The sequence below is a fragment of the Capsicum annuum genome, unplaced genomic scaffold (assembly GCF_002878395.1).
Source record: "Capsicum annuum cultivar UCD-10X-F1 unplaced genomic scaffold, UCD10Xv1.1 ctg4174, whole genome shotgun sequence".
Classification (NCBI taxonomy): domain Eukaryota; kingdom Viridiplantae; phylum Streptophyta; class Magnoliopsida; order Solanales; family Solanaceae; genus Capsicum; species Capsicum annuum.
The window spans coordinates 60,742-68,654 of record NW_025849093.1 but is presented as its reverse complement, the minus strand read 5'-3'; positions in this window follow the sequence as shown (position 1 = coordinate 68,654).

Below are 7,913 nucleotides of genomic sequence, written 5' to 3'. Positions count from 1 at the left end.
TTATAATGTATAATTAAGCATGGATTCCAAAACACCTTTGTAAACTTCATACTTAGAGACTTAAATCATGTTCAAGTAATTTAATAGCCCATGTAGTTTTTAGGATAAACCCCATGTACCATCAATTAGAAGCTTTTGAATGAACTCTAGCTTTTGGGATGCTACATGTATGATTAATGGGTGCCTCTTGTATCCCTCGCAATGATTGATGGGTGCTTCTTGTATCCCTCGCAATGGAGATTCCGAATCTTCAAGAATTAGGGAAAACCCACGGTTAAATCTTGAGATATTTGGGTTTTTAGTTTGAAACCCTAGAGAGTGTTCTTGGGTAATTTGGGTGAATAGAATCATATTTTGGTATTTTAGGAGTTTAATCCCATGTTACAACTGGATAAGGGATGGAAGATACCCATTTTACCCTTAAAAATGCGGAAACAAAACCTAAAAATTTTGAGTTTGCGATAAGGCGTGCGTCGCACGCTTATCGCATGATGCTACTATCTCAGTCACTAAAATGGCCATAACTTTTCATCCAGGTATCGTATTTAGGTGAAATTGTTATTGTTGGAAATCTTATTCGAAGACCTCTCATTTGATATATAATAGTCTCTCTAATTCATCATATACTAGGAGTTATGGTTGATGGAAATTAACCCAAGTTTAAACATCTACTAAAACTTATTCGGTAGAAATATTTTCAACTTGTCTTAGAGTTAGAGGATTTTTGTGAACTCAATTCAAATTCAAAGGTATTATTATACAATAGGATTGATCACCACACATATATTAACAAGGAATTATCTAGTTCAGGTCTATATGCGTAAGGATGACGATCTTGATTCTATCCCTAAAGTATGAGGTGTTACAGGGTTCCATGAGTGGTTCCATTTGCAAATGTACCTACAAAACAAGAAAACGTCAGTTCAAAATAGTCTCACACACTCTTTACACTCGGCCTCCTCATTTGGCCGTTCAAGCACTGTTAGCCAGCTATCAACTTGTGAGTACTAAGGAATGAGTCTACTCTTGAGTTAGAATGGATTTTGGTTTAGAGACTCAAGGATGTTTTGTACACTTGAACCAAGAATAACTACGAATTATAAACGAGCAAAGCACTACAAGAAATGTTTACACGAAAGACATACTCGAAACTAGTTCACAACTTAGTAGGATGTTACTTAGTTGTCAACTAATATAGGAGTCAAATAGAACAAGACTGGTAGAGACAAGGAAAGAAACAATGAATGTCCAATGACTTGAGACTAGTAGTTGGTGTGGGCCACAAATTTTGTCATTGGTGTTGTTGTTTTCATTTTTGTTTGATGTTTTCCAACTTGAGTTATTCAATATTACTTATTTGGTGTTGATTTTCGGTTTTTGAGTGAGGAGACAAGACTTTGGACTCTCTTTCCAAAGGTCGGAAGGTGTCCATCAACTTTTCACCCACTTGCATCGAATTGACAAAACATCTTTTTGCTTTGGCTTTGTCCCTGTCCTCTTTTGGTTCTTTTTGAACAAAAAGGTTTGACACTCTTTTTATAAGTAAGCTTTTTGAGAGGCCTTTTGTTTCTTTGCCAATTTGGTGTTGTCTTGAAAGTATTCCCAAGACAAACACAAGATTTTCGTCTCTCTTCTCTTTTTCAAATCAAACAAACCTTTTGGTAACTATTATCTCAAGAACAAAATGAACAACAACAAAAACACTTATGAACAACAACAACCTCTAAACGCCGAACCCTTCAACAAAAACTTAACAAGAGCTCAAATCTCGGACTTTAGACTCAAATGTAATAGGGAACAACAAGTTAACACACGAAACTACTAATACAAGGAAAAAAACATCTTAATCTAGACAACTTCTCGACCAAACACAAGACACACAACATCTCCCCCTTTTTTTTATTTTCAACTAGAAGAGCCCAAGATTGGTGGCGCAATAACATGACCAGCCATAGCTCTGATACCACATGGTTTCTACAAGCACAAAAAAGTACACACGTGAGCAATAACAACCCATATTTACCCGCAACAACAAGACACAAATGGTACAAGAAACAATCAAGAACTTAAATCGATAAAGAAGACAGTTAACTTAACATAAGGAGAAAAAGTAATGTAGCAACTAAAGAGTATATTGAACTCTAAAACCTCTACAAAACATGTTAACAAGCACCAAGTTCTTACGCAAACCCATGAGGAACTCGGTTAACTCAAGAACACACGTTTCTAGCCGTTTCACAACACAAGAGGAACCTTTCACTTGTGATGTTCAAATGTTGGTGGTCTGTTATCTTTTGAAAGGAATGGTGTTCAATATTGTCACAACCCGAATTGAGGCCCTGTCCCAAACACCCTTCAAACTTGAAATCATATACACCATTCGTACACAATAAGGAAATGTGGAAATATATGTAACAATGGAATCATGGTCATAAGTCTGACATAAATTAAAATGAAGGTCAAAAATCCAGAATCAACTAACAACGTCTGTTAACCGTCTGCGAAATCTCTACTACATGATCAAATATCGACTGTCTGAAAACTGGGACAAGGCCCTTAGTAGACCAAAACCAAAACTATGATAAATGTCAGAAAAAATAGATAGGCCTACTGGAGTATAGAAGGCTCACCAACTGAACTCTGCATTTTCGTCACTGCTTATCAGGACCCCTAAACTGAGCCTCAGAACCTGGAGGGAGGGGGTCAATACAGATGTACTGGTATGCAAAGTAATCCAAAATAAATGTTTTGTATAAATAAAATAATGGAGAGCAATTTTTCAAAACATCATACATAAAATAGTTTTCAAACACATGGGTACCTTTGCTGAAAAATCATAAATCATTCTTGACGGTGAAGTTTCTGATCTTCGTATTAATTCTGAGTTATGTGGTACACCCCTACAAGTCTAAAATCCCATGGGCGGTATGGAATCCTCCATTGACTCGGCAGGAAAGCCCCCAACCCGAGTGTGCCGCAAGAGTTGGAGTTTCTAATTCTAATCCACCACACGGCACTAGGCCAGCATAATATAATATACCCGAATCGAAAAATCACAGTTTCGAGCAATGAGTTGTCTGAACTCATGCCTTCTTCGGGGAACCACCTAATCTCTCTTTATGCCCAATTATATTAAGTTCTGAATCATGCATTTTTCTAGTTTCAACATCTCAAAAGTCTGATTTCAAACATGCATTCTATTTTGTTCTGAATTGTCATGGGATAATCTGAATTGGTGTCGTCACACCAAGACTTGTAAGTCCTATTTATGAGACATGATGCATCATGCATAATTCTTTCTTTAAAACATAGTTCAGACCACCCAAACATACAAATAGTGTAAGAGATTTCATGTTCCGAAAACATAAGTCAAAACCATGCAAGAACTCTGCAAACATGAGGTGATCAAATGCATTTAGCAAAACCCATACACTATTTCATTATATGTAATTTGAACATTTTTCAATACAAACAACCCTCTCTTTGAAAATTCAAGATGCATAACCAAATCATTCATAAATTATGACACTTCGTAACGTGATTTCCAAGATGCATTTCAAAAACAATCCACGTCATATGATAAGTAAGAAAAAAATCATAACAAAAGACGGCTTTTCACATGAATCACGCTCTCAATTCAATCATCAACATTAAACATGTACATATATACACATATCAATTCAAATAAATTTGGAGAAGGCCTAAAGATCAAAACAACACCATCAAAACTTCTAAAACATAAATTTATTCACAAATCCGAAACCCTTTTCTTATAAACATGATTTCTATGCACATGAGATTTTTGGAAAACCCCGGGTACCTTAAATTAGAAGCTTTTGAATGAACTCTAGCTTTTGGGATGCTATACGTATGATTGATGGGTGCCTCTTGTAGCCCTCACAATGGGGATTCCGAATCTTGAAGAATTAAGAAGAATCCATGGTTAAATCTTGAGATATATGGGATTTTAGTTTGAAACCCTAGGGTTAGTTCTTGATGAATTTGAGAGGAAAGAATCATATTTTGGTGTTGTTGGAGTTTAATCCCGTGTTATATCTGGATAAGGGGTGGAAGATACCTATTTTGCCTTTAAAAACGTGGAAATACAACCTGAAATTTTGGTGCGTGCGATAGGGAGTGTGCCATACGTTTATCGCGTGCTACTACTGTCTCAGACACTAAAATGGCCATAAATTTTCGCCCGGGTATTTGATATAGGCGTAATTGGTGTCGTTGGAAAGCTTATGTGAAGACCTTTCATTTGATATATAATAGGACCTCTAATTAATAATATACTAGGAGTTATGGTCGATAGAATTTGACCCAAGTTTATACATCCACTAAAACTTCTTTGGTAGAAATGTTTTCAACTCGAATTAGATTTAGGGAATTTTTGTGAACTCAATTCATAATCAAAGGTATTATTACACTATAGGATTTATCACCACAAATATTTTAACAAGGAATCATCTGATTGGGTCTATATGCGTAAGGACGACGGTCTTGATTCTAGCCCAAATGTATGGGGTGTTACATTATCTCCCCCTTGGGATCATTCGTCCCCGAAGGATAGGTAGGGACCTTTTGAATCCCTAAGAGTGTAGAATAAAGAACACAGTCTCATATTGAACATTTTTCCTCGACAAAATTTGTAAAGCCAGAGAACAAGCTTCATGATAACCCCTAGTGAAACATCAATGCATGAAACATGAGATAACGAAACATGGCATCGACATGATCTTGGCATGTTTTTTATGGCACATGATCAAAGCATTGCAAGATATGAATTTTTTTTTCCTAAGAATCCTCGACCTGATTAATATTAATACAATTCATGAGGTAAGATTCTCGCGGGACATAAGAATATTAGCATTCTCCATCTTACAAGATACAATGGAAAGACTTAAGCTCGGGGACACTATTCGTCTACGCCCCAAACAATAAAATAAATGCCTCATCGTTCACGACTTACAATTTTCCCCATACACACAAGAATTTGATTTCCACTATAATATACTTCTATATTGAAGCCTGACTCGGAGGAAAAAGGTGCTAACTTAAACTACGGGGACCCTGTACTCTACATCATAATCAGGGATCACCTCACCTCATCACTATAATCCAACAACTCAAGTATTAGTTCATGGAATACTAACCACCTGGCACCTTGGTTTATTTCTTCACCCAACACAAAATTTAAGCCTAATATTTCTACACCCATTATATGGATCTCTCCTCACTAAGATTAAAAATTTCAATCACTCTCACAAATAGTTTTACCATCTCCTTTCTTTCCCTTTCACCTATAACTAAGCTCGAGATACATCAAATTTCTTACCTTCGAGAACATCTACTCCCATACGTAACACACTACTATACTTCCACAACCACCATCATACGAACACATGGAGGGTCATTAAGGGACCCGAGCATACACATCATGAATGAAAGTAACATCATCAGACCATCACTCATACTTATACCACTACTTGAGGAGGGACATGAATTGAGGATATGGTAGAATAGATATGGAGTGCTCCTGCTATCAAGTGCCTTGATCATAAGTAAAGGGTCGTCCAGCACGAACACAACACATTGTTGGCTTTCTCAGGACAAACCAAAAGGAGAAACATGGATGCACATATCATGAGCTATATGGCATAAAGCCAAAATTTAAGTCACTAACACCTAAGGTAAGGATTTCACTTAAAACGATTTCTCTCCATTGAAGAAATATATAGAAATATATTTTTCTTATAGCCAAGTATGTTGTGAGACATAGATTTGTATCATGAGCAACATAACATATGGCTCGGATACTTAGAGTATTAGGTCACTAAAGGACGTTACTCCTTCTTGTTTGGACATCAGAACATGACATGACATACATAGAGAACTCATACCTTAGACATCGGCAAGACTTGAATACATGTGACCTTGGAAGAATGAACTCTTGAACTGGCGTAGGAAGAACATGCTTGAATAGGAGTAGGTTCATCATGACTCTTCCCTAACTTGCCAAAATGAGAAAATTCAATAACTATATTAACTCACTATCTCCCCTTAGATCAAAGTCACAATCCCAGACTTAAGAACACAACATGCTTATCAATCTATAACCAACATACTCTATACAATAGGGGATATCGATATACACATGAACACAAACTTCCCTCAATAATTTAACATAAAGACACTAAATTCCTTCTGGACATCACCCATCGGGGATATTAATCATAACTTCCTCTAACCCCAAAATCATCCACTCATGACTAACATCATTATAGGCATGGACATCTATGCGTCTAAACACTTACTAGTTAGGATTTCTATTCTTGGCAGGGAAGAATGATTTCAATTTTGGAAGAATGTTAATTTGGGGCTAAATTACTATTTTGCTACTCAAATTTGGTATTTAGGCCGAATTAATGTGGGTGGAATTGACCCAAATGCCCTTAATGAGATGGATTTTAAATGCTGAAATTCTTAGGTACGTGCAGCAGATGCGTCGCATGCTCTATCCCACAGGACTGGAGCGGACTGGAGCATGCATCGCATGATGCATCGCACAACACTAGACCATGTGACGCATGAATATCGCATGATGCAACTATTTTGGGCATCCATAAATGCCCTAAATGAAGCCCAAAAATTCCAAAACTCAACCAAAACGTACCCTTGACTTCCTCGATCATGAATCAAGAAGAAAATCTAAAATCGGAGTCGAAAAGATAGAAAAATAAAATCATCAAAGATTGGAAGCTCAAAATATAACTAAGTCCTTTTCTTTAACACTTAGAAAAAGGGAATCATTCAAGTTGTCAGCCCTCTAAGCCCGTTACGGAGTAACATCAAATCGAGAAAACAAAGGGGCGTTATGACTACTTAACGCAAACTCTAAAAGCATTGCTTTCCCAAAATTCTACTCTTAAATTTTTGCTATTCTCGATCGTCATCAACGTCAAACTCGCATTCTCATGAGCATAGATACACATCCTCCCTTCTTATCACATAAAAATCCACTCTACACTACTTAACCTTCTAACATTAGACCGTTAATCGCATAACTTATATCATAAAAATCTTACCTAACGCCATACTACTAGGGGGCAACTTATTCTAATATACATATGTCATTATCTACTTAATGACTCACCCACAATTCATCATTTTAACACTAGTCCTCATATACTCTTATACCTAGCAATTACCTCTTAAACCTTCCAACCAATATTAACCTAGGCTCTTTCACAAATCACTTCAAGCCTACTAATTCGTTCCCGTAAAACATACATCATTAATCATAAGATAATATTCTTACCACAACGTTCTACATCTATAGTTCCAACAAACACAAGAACAACAAGATGAATAACAAGTTGCTAGTGAATCGAGATAGGCTTTACACAGCTTCACTAGACTTTGATTTTTGTGTTTTGAAGCAGAAAATGAAATGAATAACAAAGCAACTATGCTAGTGAATTGAAAGAGCCCTACACGGCTTCACTAGACTTTTGTTTTCAATAATACAATGATATTAAGATTATAAGAGATAGAAACTTTCCACACAATATTTAATGACCCAAGAATACACATCTGACTCTTGTCTTAACTAAACGCCTCTTAAGAACGAGGACACAATTTTTAAACTTCAGGGACTTATGACACATCAGGGAGCTCCTTTAAAGCCCTTTGTATGACTTCTGAAATTTTTATTAGTAAATCTAAGAGCATTATCTGAAAATACCATAGTAAGGAAAAAAATTAAGATAATTTTTCTTTCGTATGGGTGACATTATAGTACGAATTGGAGTTTGTAGGAGGAACATTCTGACTCTATATCACGAACTAGAACATGAAGAAAGAGAGACATTCCTAAATGCCTTGTAGCCTCCTGCTTATAAGTGTGGCGC